This window comes from Malania oleifera, chromosome 5 (assembly GCF_029873635.1).
Source record: "Malania oleifera isolate guangnan ecotype guangnan chromosome 5, ASM2987363v1, whole genome shotgun sequence".
In the NCBI taxonomy this organism is placed as follows: domain Eukaryota; kingdom Viridiplantae; phylum Streptophyta; class Magnoliopsida; order Santalales; family Ximeniaceae; genus Malania; species Malania oleifera.
The window spans coordinates 36128266-36149621 of NC_080421.1; the positions used below are offsets into that span (position 1 = coordinate 36128266).

General features: G+C 35.6%; 1 pseudogene; it reads right to left on the reverse strand.

Moving 5' to 3' along the window:
* Positions 1-17716: 17716 nt before the first annotated feature.
* Positions 17717-20743, reverse strand: LOC131155925 (uncharacterized; annotated as a pseudogene).
* Between the last annotated feature and the right edge of the window lie 613 nt (positions 20744-21356).

Consider the following 21356-nt stretch of genomic DNA (forward strand, 5'->3'; position numbering starts at 1 on the left):
TTTGGATAATCCATGATCTTCTTTCTCTTTTGGTTGGTTTGATTCTTGAGGAGAAGATCCTAGATGATCTACATTTGTATCTTGATAGTTTGTGTCTTGATCATTATTTAACTTGAGTTGTTCTATTTCTCTTTCAATTCTAAAGGTTGTGACTTGGTTTTCTTCATCTATCTTAACAAGAGTTTTGGATGCGTGAGGATTTGTTTCATCAAATACGACATGGGTTGATTCTTGAACAGTCAGAATTCTTTTGCTGAATACTCTATATGCTTTACTATTCATGGCATATCCTATGAAGATCCCCTCATCGGACTTTGAGTCAAATTTGGCTAAATGATCCCTATCATTTAGTATAAAGCACTTACATCCAAAAACCTTAAAATGCGAGATGTTAGGTTTTCTACCCTTCCATATTTCATATGGGGTTTTTCCTATCTTGGATCTAATGATGACTCGGTTGCTAACATAGCATGCTGTGCTAACGACTTTTGCCCAGAAGTATTTTGGCAAATCATGTTCATTGAGCATTGTTCTAGCCATTTCTTGGAGTGTTCGATTTTTTCTTTCAACTACTCCATTTTGTTGTGGAGTTTTTGGTGCAGAGACGTTGTGTGAATATCCATTTTCATTGCAAAAATCCTCAAGTTCTTTATATCTAAATTCTCTTCCTCTATCGCTTCTAATATGTATAATTGACATTCCCTTCTCATTTTGGATTTTTCCACAAAAATGAATAAATGCATTACATGTGTCACTTTTATTAGCAAGAAAAATTACCCAGGAAAATCTAGAAAAGTCATCAACAATCACAAATGCATACAGTTTTCCACTAATGCTCGCTATGTCATTAGGTCCAAAAAGATCAAGATGGATTAATTCTAAGGGTCTTGATGTAGAGATTACTTTCTTAGTTTTGAAAGAGGTCTTAACTTGTTTTCCATATTGACATGCATCACATATTTTATCTTTCACGTAATTATCTTTAGGTAGGCCGTTTACTAGTTCCTTGGATGAAAGATTATGAAGAAGGTCCATGCTTGTATGACCTAGTCTCCTATGCCATAGCCAACAATTTTCATTGGTGACAGCTAAACATTTAATGTTACAATTTGTGATGTCATCAAACTCAATTGTATATATGTTGGATTCACGTTTTCCTATGAGAATGGTATTTCCATTAAAATCATTTATCAAGCATTTTGAGGATTGGAAAATGATGTTCAACCCTTTATCACATAGTTGACTAACGCTTAACAAATTATGTTTGAGAGTATCAACTAGAGCAACATTATCAATAGCCAATGATGAATTACCTATTTTACCTTTACCGATGATTCTTCCCTTGGCGTTATCTCCAAACGTGACAAGCCCTTCCTTTTTGTAGGTGAGAGAGAGGAAATTGCTTGCGTCTCCCGTCATGTGCCTTGTGCATCCACTGTCAAGAAACCATTTATTCTTCATGGAGTCGCTCTTCAAGCATACCTGCACACAACATCCAGTGATTTGTTTTGGTATCCATACTTTCTTGGGTTCTACAGGGTTAGTGTTCTTAATTACCCATCTGTAGTTCATATTTTTTCCTCTATGTCCCCTAAAGGGGCAACTAATCGCACATGACCCCTTTTTTTCTCAATATAGACAAACTTTATTTGTGTGTGAGGGGTTTAGTTTAGGTGCATGACTTTTCTTTGATGCATAACTTTTTTGGCATAGAGGTTTGCAAATCGTATCGATTTTGAAGATGATAGACCATATCCCAAACCTTCTTTGAAAATTCCAAATCTTTGAGCTCCAAGTAATTTATCGAAATTTTCCTTACCATTTGTAAATTTATATGTAGTATTGCTTTGATCCTCCACTTTATTTTTCAATGAAGAGTTTTCTTGAAGAAATTCAATTACTTGATTTTTTAAGCTTTCAATTTATTTTTGAGAGGACTCTTTGTAGTTTAAGTATTCTTTGGAAAGCTTTTCCTTTTCAAGATGAGAAGATGCATTTTCAGCTTTCAAGGTGTCACACGAGCGAGTCTGTTTTTGTTTGCATTTTGAGTAATTTTCTTCTAAAAGTTTAAGTTTCCTTTTAGATGCTCTTAGCTCAACATAGAGTTTTCTACAATTTTCCTCTAACTCTTCATATGAAGGGAGATATTCGTCATCAGAACTTACCTCACTTTGTTCGTCCGCCATAAGGCAGAAATGAGTGATTTCTTCTTCGACTTCTTCATCAGTTGATGTTCCATTTAGTTCATCCCATTCTGTTGCATTCAGTGCTTTGAACCTCTTCTTGTCTCCTTGTTGATCGTTGCTTTTGTTTTTGAAGAGAGGGCAATCAGCCATGCGGTGCCCGATCTTTTTACAATTATAGCATCTGATGCTCGATTCTCCTTTTTCTTTTTGTTTGCCATTTCTTTTGTTCATTAGAAAGTTTCTGAATCTTCTAGTTAGTAGGGCAACTTCATCGTCATCATTATTCTCTTATTCTTCTATAATTTCTTTTTGCTTCCCGGCTTTTAGAGCAATTCTGGTAGCCTTATTGGGAACTTCAGTTTCAGCAGCAGCATTTTTCTTCTTGATCTCGTAGGTCATAAGAGATCCAATTAGTTCGTCAAGTGTGACTTTTGAAAGGTCTTTTTCTTCTTCAATTGCTGTGGACTTTGCGTGCCAAGATGACAGTAGAGATTGAAGAACTTTCTGCACATTATCTTCCATAGAGTACTCTCTACCGAGAGCTTTTAGTCCATTAGTGATGTGTGTGAACCGTGTGAACATAGCTGTAATCATTTCACCTTCTCCCATTTTGAACATTTCATATTCTTTTACAAGCATATAAATTTTAGATCCCTTTACCTTGGTGGTGCCATCATACGTTACCTGAAGTTTTTCCCACATTTCCTTGGCCGTGTTGCAGCCGCATATCCGGTTGTACTCTTCATCACTTACGACACAATATAGGAAATTCTTCGTTTTAAAGTTGATCTGTACCAATTTTGCATCTGCCTTGAGAATTTTTCCAATGGGTATGTCATCGCCGTCTTCATTTTTGAAGGTGTAGTCTCCTTCGGTGATGACATTCCACATACGATAGTCATAAGCCTGGATAAAGATAGACATTCGATCCTTCCATGCTGGATAGTTAGCTCCACAAAACTTAGGAGGACGGTCCACGGATTGGCCTTGGGCAAACATGTCTTCCATGTTGATATTTTCGCCTGGATGTTACTCCGAATTTCAGCGATTGGTGCTCTGATACCACTTGTTGGCCCGATTGAATGTCTGGAGGGGGGGTGAATAGACTTTCTTCAAGGATGTGCTAACTTTCTACAACTACAAAAAATCTTACCAAGAACAAGTGTATAAAGTTGCAGTGTAAAGATGCAGGAAATCACAATAATAATAAATGAGATATGAAAGAAGAGAAGTTGAACACAAAGATATTTACGTGGTTCGGCACCCCGCCTACGTTCACGCCTTGAGACCAACTCAAGGATTCCCAAAATCCACTATAATCCTCCTTCGGGCAGAGAAGCCAATACACAGCAGCTCACCAAGAACTTTCAACAAGGTGCTCACTTAGAGACACCCAACAATAGTTCACAAAGAGCCTTTCTTTACAAGAAGTAGATGAGAAATCAATGTAAGCTTGAAAACTCCCTTTGAGCTGATTACAACAATAAATTCCTTACTCAATGTCCTCTTGTCAATAGAGTAGTGGCAAGACTAAGAGTGGCAAGAAGAGGGCAAGTGAGTGTATGAGAAAACCCTAGAAAGTTGACAATACCAATGAATGATCTCTTTGCAATATAAATTTTCTTGGTAGTAAGTAAATGCTATTTACTCCTATTTATACACTAAATGGTGAGTGCAACGTTGGAGAGCCATTGGGCATTTATGAATGTAAAACAAGATTCAAAATAGTCGTTCTGCAGCATTTAATGTTCGCTGCCGCCCGACGTTCGTCGACAAAGCCCTGTGTTCGTCAATGAACTCTTCAGTCAATTCATCGACGAAGCCCTGTGTTCGTCGATGAGTTGTTGGTTATGAATTCTGGTACCTTTTGGTATATTTTCATCGACGAGAACCTATGTTCGTCAACAAATTCTTGGGCCATTCGTCGACGACGCCCTGTGTTCGTCGACGAGTTATGGCTCTGAATTTAGATGCCCCTCGGTATCTTTTCGTCGACAAGAACCCTGTGTTCGTCGACGAAATTTGTGCTACGCTCGTCGACGAAGCCCTGTGTTCGTCGATGAGATCCTTCTTCTTAATATTTTGTCCTTTAAGTTCTAAGAAGGTCTTTTGTTTGTTTGGGGGTTTCTTTATACTCTTTTAAATGACTTTACTAGTATTTGTTGTGTGTGTGTGATACGCCTCTTTCTTGCTCTTAGTATTGAGCTTTACTCTATGTACAAGATGTTTACAAGATGCTATCTCTCTCATTCACACACTCATTCTTCAGATGACTTTGTTTATTTGTGTATCATCCAAGAATGCATTGAGACACTTGTGCTTCTGGCATAAGATGCTTTGACTGTTTGTTGGTTCAAATGCTATTCTGTATACATGAAAACATGTCTTAGTGAAACATTAGTGAGCTTAAGAGCAGCTAATGGGTTGTTAGCATCAAAACACAGCAGGAATGAAAGACCTTTAACTATTTGGTCTAACAGGGACAATTGAATAGATGGAGGCTATTGTGGCCCCATTTTAGTGCTATTGGAGGCCATGACAATGCTGGTCATGGTCTTTGTTCTTGCAAGTGTGACAGCTTAACGAATGTCTTCTCGGCGTACAGATGCATACGCCTATTCCACCATGGGAAACAGCTGCATCCGTAGGACGTCACTTCGAGCCTTGTCCAATCGGTCATCTAACCCATCTAGAAAAGTATAGACCCGGTCCTCCTGGAGAAGGGAACCAAATTTTCGTATATCTATGGCAATGTCATCGGATACGGCCGAAAAAAATCAATTTAGCGTCACAGTCCCTGGAGGTTGGTGTAGTAGGTTTCAATGGAGTCGCCAGCCTGGTGTGTTTGTAAGGCACGTCATTTGAGATCATATACTTGTGTGGTATGTTGAATCAGGTGTAATCCCAAGAGAGGGGGTGAATTGGGTATTTAAAAAATTCTTTGACACTTATTTACCGCTTAAATCCTTCTTATATATTTACCAATGAATTCTTGTTACTCAATTACTTATGTGTAAGGCTATCCAACCTATACATGCAATATACACAATTTAAATGTCGTGCTGAAAATAAAGAGTAAAGGGAAGAGAGAAGACAAACACGGTTTTCACGAGATTCAACCGACTTGGCATACGTCCTCGCCTTGAGCAACCACTCAAGGATTTCACTAAATTCCTACTCCTTAAATTAGGACGGAACTTCCCTTACAATCCGCTGCTTACAAGAGGCACAGCTCCCTCCTACTCCATTGCTTACAAGAGATATAGCTCTCTCCTCTCACATCGGTTCACACACTGAACTGTGTATACAATAGAATCTAAAAAATAACACTCAAAAATGCTTCTAACAAAAGCGTGTGAGTACAAATCAAATTCCTAATTCATTAACATATGATTAAACTTGAAGCTCATGAATGTATGAAAATGATACAATCGTTTTATGTATGATATGCTTCAACACACAAAACCTTTTTTTAACCAAAACTCCCACGGAATGATATATTTAAAATACTTTGGAGTATATTAGGGTTCTAGTTCACTTTGTAAAGATGCCCAAATATATTTGATTTGAACCTATTAATAAAAAATTTGTCTTGAATATTAAGTCAATCAACAATACAAAGTTTTCGTTCAAGTATTCAATCACAACACAATCTTTAATCAAGTAATGATCTTGTTTAAAATAAATATGTATATGTATGTGCACTTTCAAGATCAACCTTTTAATCAAAATAGATTTTTCAATAATAAGCTCTATGAACAATATATATATATATATATATATATATATATATATATATATATATATACTTGAATAAAAAACCAATCAACCAAATGCTAACAAGCTTTCTCAAGTAATGATCTTTTCAAAAACCAATTTTTATACATATGTGCACACTCAAGATCAAAACTTTTCTAATGATAATCAAGAACAAGGAATGAGATGAGAAGTTATTGAAAAATAATAACTTGAATGATCAAACCTCGGTACTAAAATGAAAATCAATTGAGTGAATGAATGCCCTTTGATTTCTAAAGTAGATTTGCCCAAAGAAGATGAATAAAGAATGAAGTGTAGGCAATTGTATAACAATCAACACAAGTTTCTCTATATTCTTGCAATGAGATATGTTCTTCTCTTGTTGTGTGTCTTAGCTTTATTCTAGGGTTTAGATATTCAGTATATATAATGTCTTACCCTTAGAATTGATCTCAACCGTTGGATCAAAGAAATAGCTCTCGAGTTCATTTAATAAAAATCACAATTTTAAGTTTCTCACAAGTTCAGGCGCCTGAGGTCAAAGGCCCAGGCGACCGAAGTTCCGTAATCCTTTGAAAATTTAACTTAGAATGCAGGGTCAGGCACCTAAAGATAGGGTCAGGCTCCTGAAGTGGCAAGTTCAGGTGCCTGAGGTCACAAGGTTAGGCAACCTTGCAGCCCTAGTCTTCTAATTTTCCTTACAAGGCTGCCGCCTCCCTAAAAGTTTCCGCATGGCCCATTCAATCTACATAGGGTTGCTTCACTTATGCACGGGCTCATGCCTCTAGCTGCATGCTTTTGCTTTATTCATGCATGTTTAAGTTAGGCCCAACCCACTTCAATTCCTACTTTATTGTTGCATGCTATCTTCAATTAAAACCTTGTTCATTCCTCCAAAATTAATACCCTAGGTAGAGAAAAAGAGTGGCTTGATTGCAAAAAAAAGTAAACTTAATTTCTATTGGAATTGATGTGATCCCAAGAGGGGGGGGGGTGAATAGGGTTTTAAAATATTTTGGCTAAATTAAGCATTTCACCAATTCACAAAAAATCATACCCCATCCAATATACACGCGTGTATGTAAAATAATAAACGATAAATGAAGACATACACGTGTGCAGTATATCTTATTTAAATCAAATGTGTGTATGCAAATAATTATGACATCAAATAAACATTCATACACATGCTGAAATTAAAGTGCAGAAATTTAAATAAGATAGAGAGTGAGTGACAGACAGATTTGTTATCAAGGTTCGACAAAACCAGCCTACATCCCCGCCTTGGGCATATACCCCAAGGATTCCACTAAACCTGCTCACTTAAACGGGTGGAGTAGAAGTCATTTATATCCTCTCCTTATAGGGCGAGGAAAAACCCTAGTTTAATTTCTGGGCTGAACTGAACCGGTCTCACTTACAGGGTTGAGACTCCCCAATTCAATTCTGGGTTGAATCCAACCGATCTCACTTACGGGGCTGGGACTCTCTATTTTAATTCCACGCTGAACCCAATCGATACAATAAAAATCATTTTAGTACATATAATATGCTTCTAAAAATACAAGCAAATATGTACACATTTTGACCCCCAGGGTGTGGTTCAGGTGGTAGTGCGGACTGCGGGAGTGCCTCTCATGAGGTCAGGTGTTCAAACCCTCCCGGGCTCGTTTCCACCCCTGGACTCCTGAATTTACCCTCCCTTTGGAGTTGTAGGGTCAACTTCAAAGGGCGCAGGATTAGTCACGTGGACCATAAAACGGACATGTGGATACCCGGTGCGCAATCCAAAAGATGTACACATTTTGTAGTAACCCGACCCAAAAAAATAATAATAATAATAATAAATAATAAATAATAAATAATAAATAATGAATAATAAATAATAAATAATGAATAATAAATAAATAAATAAATAAATAAAGAGATATTTTGGAGAAGATATTTTGAAAGGAGATATTTTGAGATATTTGTATATAAATATCTTGGAGGATATATTTATTTAGATTACTTAAAGGCTAAGTTAAGTTTTATTCTATAAATTCTCTCATTCTCTCTCTCTCTCTCTCTCTCTCTCTCTCTCTCTCTCTCTCTCTCTCTCTCTCTCTCTAAGATCCTTCTCCATTCGTCGTCCGTTTCCAAAAACGGAGGGTACTGCGTGGATCAGAAAAGGAAACTCTACAATTTTAGTGGATCGGATCGTCGTTTCGAAGAATTTCATGTCTTTCCCAAAAATTGAGGTAGGGATCTGATCTTAGTTTTGATTGGATATTTGGATAGTAGTAGAAAATATAGTAAGATTATGTTTTGTGGTTTTAGGTTTTCGGGATTCTGGGTTGTCAATTTGGATCGTTTCCGAACGTAGTTTCGTTTCGAGTTTAAGGTAAGGGGAATTTGATTACAACAGTCATTTTTGGAAAACTAAACCGCTAAAAAGCTAGTTTATACTTATATGTATGATTTAACTGCTTAGTTGCTAAATTTTACCGAGTAGAAATGTCAGTTTTACGATTTTACGATTTTTGGTAAAAACGAGGATTTTGGTGTATGATCTTCAAATCTTATGAAAAACACTTATTTGCATTTATATTGTAATAGGAGATGCTTGAATCCTTTACTTTTCCTTTCAAATGATGTTTATTGGATTTATATAATTTAGCGGATTTTTGGACTAAACTCGTGTGGTATATATTGAAATGGAAATGTATGAATTTTCTATACTATTGATATAGATTATGGGAATGAAGTTCCAATTTGTTATACTGAGTATGTGGAAAACAGAGGCCAATGATACACTGAGCTGTATTTGTTAAAAGGGGTAAACTGAGTGGATAGGCGTCGATTTGAACTCGATGTGATTATTTGAATTTGTGAAAATACTGGAATTGCACAGGTTACTATATTTTGTTCTAAATTATATATATGATAAATGGAACCACAGCTTGCTACTAAAGGAGTTGAAAGATACTCCAATAATAGGAGTTGAAAGATACTCCAGTTAGAAGTTGAAAAAGCTTTAGTTATGGGGTTGACAGATAACCCCTAATGGTAGAGAATATTCCTCAGCTAGAAGGGTACAGTGCAACCACTCATGTTTAAAATCAGCAGTCGGACTATATATAGATACTTGACATATGCCTACACGAACAGGGCATTGTTGGAGATATCAATGCACAACCCGTGCCACGGGGTAAATAGGCAAAACATTTATGACAAGCTAGTAGTTATTCTAATATTCATATGCATGATTTAAATACTTGATGTGCAGATAAATGTTATACGATACAATATTATAAACAAATGTTTCAAATGTATGAGTTCGTATGAAAATGTGCATATATGCAGTCACACACTGTTGTAACTCTTTCTTCCTTACTGAGAGGTGTCTCACCCTATTATACAACCTTTATTTTCAGGTCCAGCAGTACGTTGGTCCTAGTAGAAAAAGGGCATTGGGAGATTATTTTTGGAGGGTTGTAATAACAAGATTTATTCTATGTCTGGTTTTGTGTAATTATGGATGTATTAGTAAACTCTGGTATAAAACTGATAGAAATCGCAATGGATGTTTATGTTTTTTCACAACATTTATATCCCAATTATGTATGTGTCACACTCGTTTGTCCTTGTTGAGGGCGGTTTGTTCATGCATGTTTATCAGATATAGGTATTCCGTATGTTCGGTAGCCACCTAGGTCCGTGTAAAGGACCGGGTCGTTACAGTTGGTATCAGAGCGCCCGTAGCAAGTCGGAAGTATGATTTGATTCATGCTGCCTAGTTAGGGATATGTGCTAAACTAAGAAGTTGCTAGTTGTGATAGTCTAGAATATACCAGAGTATAGGACAAGGATAAGACTTTGGATTTTGCTTTGTATATCTGGAGATGAAAATTCATTGATAGACTTCTGTGTTTTTCTGGATCAGTCGAAAGGTTCAGAAAATCACAACAATCCATTGACGATTTTGTTTCCTAGTAGAAGGGTGAAATTCGAGTTAGAATAAGGATGTCAAATTTATGGAGCATGTCAATGTTAAGAATGTGAACTTGGAGAATTGACCTTATATTGTGATAGTAGTCGTTGATGGGTAGGTTACTACCTTTATAATGGGTTCTCGTAATTATTTTCAAGATGGAATCCAGGGATATCATGGCCCTGAGGCTGGTAATGTCTCTACTAGTGTGTTGCGTGACTTTGCACAGCAGCTTATGGCTAAGGTAGTGCGGACAAATAGGGGGCAGGATCGTCTTACGACTGAGATGGGTTGCTCCATTGAGCAGTTCACTAAATTGAAGCCCTCAGCTTTTATAGGCAGTACAGATCCAGTTCATGCTAAGAATTGGATCCAAAAGATCGAGAAGATCCTAGATGTATTGAACTGCACTAAAAGGCAGAAAGTCACCTTCACCACATTCAAGTTGGCAGGGGAGGTTGAAATATGGTGGGTGTTTATAAAGCAGATGGAAGAGCACTGACCGATACCAATAGCGTTGATGTGGGCCCGATTCAAAGAGCTCTTCTTTGAACGTTATTTTTCGGCCACAATTAGAAACACGAAGATGGAGGAATTCATAAATCTGACGCAGGGATCGCTGATAGTGCAGCAGTACACTGCTAAATTCTAGGAGCTGTCTCGATTAGCTTCATTCATGATTCCTGATGAAGCAAAGAAGGCCTCGAAGTTTTAGAGGGGTCTGAGGAGCGAGATCCATAAGCAAACAACAATTTTGCAGTTGCAAGACTTTGCTACACTAGTTGATAAAGCCACTGTGGCAAAGGAGAGTCTACTGGAGGACGCGGAGGTTCAGGTCTTGAAGAAGAGGTCAGCACCTCCCAGTTCTTTGTCTGGGACGAGGCAGGGTAACTGGAAGAAAAAAAGTGGTGGTATGTCTCAGAACACCGTACGTTTCCAACGTTGCTCGTTGTGCGGTAGGAGACACTCGGGGCAATGTTGGTTGGCTATGGGGGCTTGTATGTAGTGTGGTAAACAAGGACACCAGGCGAGAGACTGTAGTATGCAGGGAAACAGTGGAGCCCCGCAACAGCCATATAAGGGAAATACTCAGGCGCAGCGTGGTGGTCAACAAGGGAGTACCGCAAAGGCTAGGGTGTATTCCCTGACACCTGGCGACGCAGAGAATGCTGGTGATGTAGTCACAGGTATCATTTACATGCTTTCTCATAAAGCTGTAGTATTATTTGATTCCGGGGCAACACATTATTTTATTTCCCAAGGTTTTGTTAAATTTTGTGGATTAGAAGTGCAATTGTTAGATTATGAACTGGTGGTGGCTACACCGTCTGGATCTATAGTTGGGTGTAGCAAGGTAGTTTGGGACTTCCCAATTGAAATACAAGGGAGGATACTACCAGTTAATCTTGTGGTATACGACATGTATGGCTTTGATATTATCCTAGGGATGGACTAGTTGTTTTCTAGTTATGCCAATATTGATTGCCACATGAGGGAGGTGTTGTTCAGACCACCAGGAAAGTAGGAATTTCAGTTCCTTGGATTGTGTGTGCGTTCTACACAACGTATCCTTTCTGCTATGCAAGCTAGGAGGCTACTTCTTAGGGGGTGCCAAGGATATCTGACATTTGTGAAAGACACGCCAACAGAAGAACGGGAATTGGAGATGATTACTGTGGTACGTGAATTCCTTGACGTGTTTCTAGAGGACTTATTAGGATTACCTCCGGACCGTGAGGTGGAATTTGCCATAGAATTAGCTCCAGGTATGGCGCTAATATTGAAAGCTCTATATCGTATGGTTCCAGCTGAGCTAAGAGAGCTAAAGGAACAGCTTCAAAAGCTACTTGACAAGGGGTACATTAGACCTAGTGTTTCTCCTTAGGGAGCACCGGTGTTATTTGTGAAGAAGAAGGATGGGTCGATGAGGATGTGCATCGACTACCAAGAACTGAATAAAGTAACAATAAAGAATAAATATCCGCTACCCAAGATCGATGATTTGTTTGACCAACTTCAGGGCACGCAGGTTTTCTCCAAGATTAACCTACGATCTGGGTATCACCAGTTGAAAGTGAAAGCCGAGGACGTCTTGAAAACTGCATTTCGAACCCGGTATGACCATTTTGAATTTATGGTTATGCCTTTTGGTTTGACTAATGCACCTTCAGCATTTATGGATCTGATGAACAGGGTCTTTCACGAATATTTAGACTGGTTCATCGTGGTATTTATTGACAACATCCTAGTGTATTCTAGGAGTGCTGCAGAGCATGAATTTCATTTGAGGTTGGTTTTGCAAATGCTTAGGGATAAGAGATTATATGCCAAACTGAAGAAGTGTGAGTTCTAGTTAGAGCATATTGCATTTCTTGGTCACGTAGTGTCCAAGGAAGGTGTATCGGTGGACCCGAGTAAGATAGAGGCAGTAGTGGACTGGGCGAGGCCAAAAAATGTTCAAGAAGTCAGAGGTTTCCTAGGTCTTGCACGCTACTACCGTCATTTTGTAGAAGGGTTCTCCAGTTTAGCAAGTCCTTTGACACGACTCGCAAGAAAGAACGTGAAGTACGATTGGACTAAAGATTGCGAGTGGAGTTTCCAGAAGCTGAAAAGGCGACTGGTTACTACTCTAGTCCTGACCATTCCTTTTGGGGATGACAGATTCGTTATATACAGTGATGCCTCTAAGAAGGGTCTTGGCTGTGTTCTAATGTAGTAGAGCAGAATAATTGCTTACCCTTCTTGTCAACTTAAAGAATATGAGAAGAACTACCCAACGCATGATATGGAATTAGCAGCGATAGTGTTTGCATTGAAAATATGGAGGCATTATTTGTATGGTGAGAGGTGCGAGATTTTTACTGATCATAAAAATCTTAAGTACTTTTTCACCCAAAAAGAGCTGAACATGAGACAACGAAGGTGGCTTGAGTTGATAAAAGACTACGACTGTGTTATTAGCTATCACCTAGGAAAGGCTAATGTGGTAGCTGATGTTCTGAGTCAAAAATTAGTTGATGCGACAGTCTCAACAGTGCAGGTTTAGCATTAGATCTATATGGACCTTGAGAGGTTGAGTTTGGAGTAGTGGAAGGAAAACATTAGGCTGTTCTTGCTAGCTTGGTGGTACAACTAACTTTGCAAGAGAGGATCTATGTAGCGCAGAAGGAGGATCCCGAGTTGGTTAAGGTTATGGAAGGAGTTTAGAAGGGGTTAAAGCCAGATTTCAGTATCGCTGGTGATGAGGTATTGAGATTTCGCGGCAGGGTTTGTGTACCGAATGATGCCATGATTAAATGGGTCATTCTAGAGGAGGCACATCGTTCACTTTATACTGTACATCCTAGTAATATGAAATGTACCGGGATTTAAGGGAATCTTTCTGGTGGACCAACATTGAAATGAAGAATAGCTTCCCAAAAGGGGAGGTGAATTGGATTCTTTTTAATATTTTAATGATTTTTAGTCTTTTGGATTTTAACAACCAAAAAAGCAAGATATATATGAATGATAACCACACTAAAGAATACTGAAATTTAAATTTACAAGTCAATCAATGAAATCATGATAATTCAATCACTCAATCAAAATGTAAAAACTTTTGTTGATTTCCCTATAAACTCTTAGTATACACTTACTTGATCAAGATTTCCGCAGATTAATCAACGTACTCCATTCTTGGGTTTCCGCCAACGATTAATCAAAACGTACTTTCTAAATATCAAGTACTTTTGCTTCTTTCTCAATTTAGAACCTGCAACCTGCACTTATAAATCATATAACAATAGCAAGTAGAGAATGCAAAGTAAATCAGAGAGAAAGAGACAAGAATTTTTACGAGGTTTGGCTTCAACACAGCCTACCTCCTCGCCTTTGGCAAAATACCAAATGATTCCACTATATCAGTTCCGTTATCTGGTGGAACAATACCAATTTACAACCACTCCTTCTGTCAGGCTAGAGGTCCAACGATTCAACAACTCTGAATCGTTTAAGAATGATGATAAAGAAATTTGTGTACAAAAGAAAACTCTCACAATAGAGTAGATTAATACAATAATCAGCTCACTTATACTCCAAAATAATTCAAATATAAGAAATTTGAAGCTCAACGCTTAGTATGAATTATCAAATGATTTTTCAAAGAAAATGAAAGATTCTAATTTTTTAAAGCTTTGCTTCAAAAATATAAATCAATATCAGATCAAAAAGTTTAAGCACAAGAAAATTTTAGATCTTTTGAGAAATTTGAATATTTGAAAATCACTTGATCTAAAAACCTTTGAAAAGTAGCTTGATCTAAAAACCTTGAAGATTGCCGAATCTGAAACTTTGAAGATTTCTGGATCTGAAACTTTTGAGAATTGCTTAATTTCAAAAATCTTTCAATATTGCCTCTATGATCATTATTTTAAACCTTTGAAGCTTTTGACTATTTATAGATGCTTTTAGAAGCCATCTATTTCTCCCAAAGATTCCTAAAATTCATTTTCAAATATTTTGAAATAAATATGTTTAAAAATATGGTTTAAAAAATCTTCTCTTCTTAAGCCCTTTTTATTTATTAAAAAAAAAACTTTTTAGAGTATATATGTTTAAAAAATATATTTTTGATTTTCCAAATATTTTGAAATAAATATGTTTAAAAACATGGTTTAAAAAATCTTCTCTTCTTAAGCCCTTTTTATTTATTAAAAAAAAAAAAAAACTTTTTAGAGTATATATGTTAAAAAATATATTTTTGATTTTCTATGAGCTTGAAACCACTCTATATTTGAGTCTAACCTTTGAAGTACTTACATTAAGAACATCCTAAAATATAATTCTTTAATCTTCAATCTTGTTCTTCCATCATCTTTGTTGTTTCAATTTTTTATTTGAGCTTTTCACCAGTATAATTTTGAAATTAGGATAGCTTCCCAAGAGGGGGGTGAATTGGAAATTTAAAAACTTTCTTTTTAATTCCTTTTAAGAATACTTAACTTCTTTTATTGTTTATCTAATTCTTTTACTTGTTTGTTTAATTTGTCAAACACACAATAACTTGGTTTCTTTTATACAATCAACAACACAAGCACTTAAACAACTAAATCATCAATCAACCTTTCAATTAACCACACTATTCAAACTAACCAAACACAATTTGAAGGCAAACAACCAAATCAAAATTAAGATATACAGTAGTAAGAAATTAGGATGGTTGTTTGTTTATGTATGCCTTATAAATATGAATCAAGCCTTGTAGTTGAATAATATGCTTGTTAAAATAAATTTGCTTCTTTTATATGATTTACAACCACACATCCATACTCTTCCCAAAATTCAGAATTCAAATAAACTCTTAGTTAATTTTCTTTAGGTGTTTTAACCAAGTAACGTACTCCCGTATGGTTTCCGCAAAGTATGGTTTAACCAACGTACTCCCTTTCGGTTTCCGCAACCCAAATCAAAATTGAACTTTAAGTTTGTTTGATTTCCAAATAAACGTAGTGTATATGATTTCAAATTTAAATCATCCAAGCAATATAAATATGCTGAAAATAAAGAGTAAGGGAAAGAGAGAGTGAGACACAGGATTTTACGAGGTTCGGCTTCAACACAGCCTACGTCCTCGCCTTTGGCAAAACCACCAAAGGATTCACTAAACCTGTTCCTTTACCGGGTGGAACAATACCTTTATACACTCCTTCAGAAGGCCAGAGCAACACCTCTCTAAGCGATAATCCCTCGCCTAGCCAACGATCCAGCAAACCTGGAATCGTCACAATCTACAAGAATATAATATAAATTCTGCGTACAAAAAATACTCTCAAAATTTAGAGCAGGTTGTACAAATTGAAATGTAAATTGTACTTCAAAAAACCAAAGCAAAATAGAATATATGAAGCTCTAAAGTTTTTAGAAGTCACCAATGGTTCGTTTAAAAGAGAAATGGAATTGCAACCCGGAACCGAACTTTGATATTTTCAAACTACCAGAATTGTAGAATTCCTCTCCAGCAAAATATGTGAGCAAAGAAGAACTTCAGAAGAATTTCAGCACAAGATGAATTTCAAATTTTGTCTGATTTCTCTCTTTTCTTGTGTTTTCAAGTATTGTGTTTTTTTATTACCCAAAGAGGTATTTATAGGTAATTTAAAAGATCAACTTCCATATCAAATTAGGTAAACTTTGAAAAAAAATATTTAATTTTAAATTTCAAAAATTTGAAAGATCAACATTCACATCAAATTAGGTAAACTTTGAAAAAACATTAAAATTGTTGACTAAATTTTGAAATTCAAAATTTTGAAAGATGTTGTCCATATCAAATTAGGTAAACTTTGAAAAAACATTAAATTGTTGATTAAATTTTGAAATTCAAAACTTTGAAAGATGTTGTCCATATCAAATTAGGTAAACTTTGAAAAAACATTAAATTGTTGATTAAATTTTGAAATTCAAAAATTTAAAAGAAGCTTCCCTTTGAGATTTAAAATTTGCTCCACGTGGCAGTCGTCTGCCATGACATGGCAGTCATCTGTCATAGTTAAAATTTAAACCCAGAATACTTTTATTAAACCCTTTAACTTGCCAGTCATCTGTCCATAGATAGACAGTCATCTGTCAGGTGCACTGCTTATCAGAAACTCACTTTTTATTTTGAACATTTTCCTTCCGTTAAGGCTTTTGTTACTTTAATTTCAAAAACATGTTTTAAGCTCTTTAAAACAAAGTGTTTCTTAGTTTCTTTTGATTTTATAAGAGCTTCACATATCTAAATGACATTTGGTTTTGAAGTACTTACAACAGTTCTTCTAATTATGGTCTTCTTAAATCCTTCAGCCTCCTTCAACCTTTTGAGGTTTACTTTTGACTTTGGGTTTGCTTGCCCTTAAGCTTCTTCATTTGTTATTCATTGCCTTCAATATTCTGAGGTGCTTTCACTAGATTAACATTAAGCTTCAACTTATCAACCTTGAGAGTTCTTTTACCTAAAACACATCACTTAACATCATATGTTAAAGCATCCTTCATTTTGTTATCATCAAAATAGGATTGAAAACTCCAGTTAAGTCAACAATCTCCCCCTTTTTGATGATGACAAATGAGGAGCAAAAAAAATATGAATAAGCATAAAAAATCTCCCCCTTACAACTTGCTTTATTCTACTCCCCCTTACGATAAGCATTTCTTTAACAATTTGTAAATTCAAGTCCAATCATGCTCATTGCTCAATTTTCTTATCGCTTTTATTTTTCATTCTAATCATACTCAACATGCTCAAGTTTCAATATCAGACTATCAATATCATGCTTTTAATCAATTTAATCTTTATCATGCCCATCAAGCTTAGAATCATGCCAAGATTTTGCTCAAATACTACTCCCCCTTTTGACATCAATCAAAAAGGGTAAACATTAAAATGTACATATGACCACATACTCCTTAATCATGCCAAGATTCAACATCATATTTCAAATTGGGCATTCTTATTTCATATGTGTTGTCACATTTTTGAATTTTCAATCATGCATATGGTGCTCAACTTAGTAATTTTGATGCTTAGATTTTCCAAAATATAAATTTAAAGATACCAAATTTTTTTTTTTTAAACATCCACATGTAGCATGCTGCATATCACATATCATGAGCCTAAAAGACAAGGAAAGCAATTCAAACTCAGTGTTGAATTATACAACACATCGAAGTACATGCCAAAACAAATTTTGATCACTTAAAAGAGACAAACCCTAAGTGATCTTAGAGATTGTAGATATTTCTTTAAGTCTAGTTCCTTTTAGTTTACTTCTCTACTATGTAGTAGACCAAGTTCTCTTCTTATAGTTATAAATCTATCTTCTGAGAGTGGTTTAGTAAAGATATCAGCCCATTGGTCATTTGTATTGATGAATTCTAGATTTATGTCTTCTTTTTGAACATGATCTCTTAGGAAGTGGTGTCTTATGTCAATGTGCTTTGTTCTTGAGTGTGAAATAGGATTTTTAGATATGTTAATCGCACTCGTGTTATCACACTTGATTGGTACAGTTGTGTAGTTTAAATTGAAATCTCTTAATTGTTGTTTCATGTAAAGAGTTTGTGCACAACAACTACCAGCTGCTACATATTCGGCCTCAGCAGTTGACAAAGCCACGGAATTTTGTTTCTTAGAAAACCAAGAAACTAAAGATCTTCCTAAGAAGTGGCATGTGCCACTTGTACTTTTTCTATCTATCTTACAACCGGCATAGTCCGCATCTGAATAACTGATCATTTCGAAGCTAGTGTCTTTAGGATACCATAGTCCGAAGTCTATTGTGCCTATTAAGTATCTTAGGATTCTTTTAACAGCAATTTGGTGTGATTCATTAGGTGCTGATTGAAAACGTGCACACATACACACACTAAACATTATATCGGGTCTACTAGCTGTTAGATATAATAGACTTCCAATCATGCCTCTATAGTGCTTTGTGTCTATGGATTTTCCCTTTTCATCTTTGTATAGGCTGATGGAGGTACTCATAGGCGTGCCTATGGGTTTACTATTTTCCATACCACATTTTTGTATCATATCTTTTATATATTTTGTTTGACGTATAAAAGTCCCATTTTTTGTTTGTTTAATTTGCAGTCCAAGAAAATAGTTTAATTCCCCCATCAAGCTCATTTCAAATTCTTCTTGCATACATTTTGCAAATTCTTTACATAGATGTTCATTTGTAGCACCAAATATTATATCATCTACGTAGATTTGAACTAAAAGTATATTATTTTCCTTATTTTTAATGAACAAGGTGCTATCAATTTTTCCTCTTAAAAATCCCTTCTCAATTAGAAATCCACTAAGTCTTTCATACCAAGCCCTAGGGGCCTGTTTAAGTCCATACAAAGCCTTAGTTAGTTTAAATACATGGTTAGGATTTTCAATATTCTCAAAACCAGGGGGTTGTTCAACATATACCTCTTCATTGATATATCCATTCAAGAATGCACTTTTGACATCCATTTGGTATAACTTAAACTCTTTGTAGGAAGCATAGGCTAACAACATTCTAATAGCTTCCATTTTGGCTACAAGGGCAAAGGTTTCAACATAGTCTATTCTTTTTTCTTGATTGTACCCCTTTGCTACAAGTCTAGCTTTGTTTCTAGTGATTATACCATTTTCATCCTTTTTATTTCTAAATACCCATTTAGTTCCTATGATCGAATGATTTTCCGGTTTGGGTACTAATTTCCATACTTGACTTCTTTCAAATTGGTTTAATTCTTCTTGCATTGCAACTATCCAAGATTCATCCTTAAGGGCTTCTTCAATATTTTTAGGTTCATTTTGGGATAGGAATGCATAATGATTGCAAAGGTTCTTTAGTGAAGATCTAGTAGTCACACCTCTAGATGGTTCACCTATAATTTGTTCTTGAGGGTGATCTTTCTTATATTTCCATTCTTTTGGAAATTCTATATTTTCTATGAGTTCATCTTTTGACTTTTCTTTGATTATTTCATTTTCCTCCTTGATTTCTATCTCATCCTCCTTTTTGAATACATAATCTTTTTCTTCATTTTTAACCACTCTTAAAAGGGGGCTAGATTCATCAAAGTCTACGTGAATTGATTCAACTATGGTTAGAGTTCTTTTGTTGTAAACTCTATAGGATTTACTATTTGTGGAGTATCCTAGGAAAATGCCTTCATCCGATTTAGCATCAAATTTTCCTAAGTTGTCTTTGTTATTTAGGACGAAACACTTACATCCAAAAGCTTGAAAGTACTTTATGTTAGGCCTTCTTCCTTTCCACAATTCATAGGGTGTTTTGTTTAGGTTTGATCTAATGGAAACCCTATTAATTATATAGCTAGCTGTATTTACAGCTTCGGCCCAAAAATATTTTGGTAGGTCATTTTCATTAAGCATGGTCCTTGCCATTTCTTGGAGGGTTCTATTTTTTCTTTCCACAACTCCATTTTGTTGTGGGGTTCTAGGTGCCGAAAAGTTGTGATTTATGCCATATTCATTACAAATATTTTCAACATTTTGATTCTTAAATTCTCTTCCTTGGTCACTTCTAATATTTGAGACATAATACCCTTTCTCATTTTGAAGCTTCTTACATAAAGTGATTAATGAGTTGCAAGCTTCTTCTTTGTTAGCTAGGAATAACACCCATGTGTATCTTGAGTAATCATCAACAATTACAAAGGCGTATTGTTTTCCTCCTAAACTTTGGGTTCTAGTAGGACCAAACAAGTCTAAGTGTATGAGTTCTAGGGGTCTACTAGTTGATATATGTTTCTTCTTTTTGAAACTTTTCTTGGTTTGTTTTCCTAATTGACAAGCATTACACACTTTATCTTTGACAAATTTTGTTTTAGGTAAGCCTTTAACTAAATTCTTTTTGGAGAGTTTGGATATAAGATCCATGCTAGCATGTCCTAACCTCCTATGCCAAAGCCAACTATTTTCACTCATGGCTGCTAGGCAAGTTATGTCTTGAGAGATTAAACTATCAAAATTTATGCAATAAACATTGTTCATTCTAAGTGTAGTGAATAACGTTTTTTGATTCTTAGAATCTCATATTATGCATTTTTCTCTCTTAAACATTATTTCACATCCTTTGTCGCTAAGTTGACTAATACTTAGTAAATTATGCTTTAGACCATCTACTAACAAAACATCATCTATAGAAAATGAAGAGTCTTTACCTATTTTACCTATTCCGATGATCTTGCCTTTTGCATTGTCACCGAAGGTTACAAATCCTCCATCCTTTGGAGTGAAAGAGGTAAACTTAGAATTATCGCCCGTCATATGCCTTGAACATCCGCTGTCCAAGTACCATTTATCCTTAGATGGAGTGGTCCTAAAGCAAACCTACAAGAAATGATTCAAGTTGTTACTTTTGGAACCCAAACCTTCTTAATTTTCTTTAAATTTTGTCTATTTTTAGCATTTATCTTCCACTCATCTTTTACTTTTGTATACTTTTTCTTAAGTGGACAATTAAACATTATGTGTCCTTTCTTTTTGCACATGTAGCATGTGGTGTGCTCATGAATATTTGTTGATGAAGTACTTGCATAATATTTAGATTGATTTACCAAATATCCCATATACAAGTTTTTCTTTCTTTTGTTTGAGGCTCCATTATAACCAATTTCTTCTTTGTTGTTTGTCATCCTTTGTTGTCCTACCATCTTTTCAAAGTCATCCTTACCTTTGGTAAAGTTATAGATGACCTTTTCTTTCTCTTGAATTTGATTTTTGAGATTATTTATTTCTTGCATAATCTTGCTATCTTCATTCACTTGAGACTCAGCTAATTTTTTAGATAAGTTATCTACTTTCTTCTCAAGTTCTTCAATCTTTAAATCTTTTTCTTCTTCAGTAAGTTTTGTAGATTCAAGTTGATTTTTAAGTGCCTCGTTTTGTTGTTTCAAGCTAATGT